The sequence below is a fragment of the Pristiophorus japonicus genome, unplaced genomic scaffold (genome assembly GCF_044704955.1).
Source record: "Pristiophorus japonicus isolate sPriJap1 unplaced genomic scaffold, sPriJap1.hap1 HAP1_SCAFFOLD_52, whole genome shotgun sequence".
Lineage (NCBI taxonomy): Eukaryota > Metazoa > Chordata > Chondrichthyes > Pristiophoridae > Pristiophorus > Pristiophorus japonicus.
The window spans coordinates 4,627,197-4,627,917 of record NW_027254426.1 but is presented as its reverse complement, the minus strand read 5'-3'; the positions used below and the strand labels follow the sequence as shown (position 1 = coordinate 4,627,917).

Sequence of the window (721 nt, the reverse complement as noted above, 5' to 3'; positions counted from 1 at the left end):
ACTGTCCCTCAGTTAGCATTTCTTTCATTGTGCAAATGAAGGTGACGGGTTAATTAATGATGCTTTTCCATAAACGCAACACAAAAGTTTAAGAAAAAAACATACGTTGACTGGCAGGTAAACGTTGCTTCTGACACCTGGTGGGAATGGGCGGGGAATTTAAAGCCCCTTGTATTGTGAAAGCTTCATATAGAGGAACATCTCAAGCACATTGTGTAGGCCTCGTGGCGCAACGGTAGCGTGTCTGACTCCAGATCAGAAGGTTGCGTGTTCAAATCACGTCCGAGTCACTGTTCTTTCAGAATTAATATTTTCTTTGCTGTTTGGCAATAACCAGACCCTTGTTCCAAGGTCTGTCTCACTGTTTCCCCGGTGTCAGGCAGAGATACGCCTGCTGCCCTCATTCAATTCATGTGACAGGACACACAAGTTCCAAATCAACTTGCAGGTGGCCACACACACCGCCGAGCGGTCGAAGGTGCTGTGATTAGATCGCAGTTTTCTCTGGAGGTGTGGGTTTGAATCCAACTTCTGACATTTATTATTTTTAATCATTAAGCGAAACTCATTGTTTGACACCACGACCAACTCCTTAAAACTGGGATTCAGCAGTTCACCTGCTCGCTTAACATTTCCGTCTGACGTGGTGCTGAAAGTGGAGATGTTTCCGCAGTGTTGCGGTTACCACGTTCGCCTCACACGCGAAAGCTCACCAGACGGG

General features: G+C 46.3%; 1 non-coding gene across 1 annotated transcript; it reads left to right on the top strand.

The window, feature by feature from the left end:
* Positions 1–218: 218 nt before the first annotated feature.
* On the top strand, positions 219–290 carry trnaw-cca (transfer RNA tryptophan (anticodon CCA)). The gene has a single exon. It is a non-coding gene; the product is annotated as a tRNA-Trp (tRNA).
* Positions 291–721: the final 431 nt, after the last annotated feature.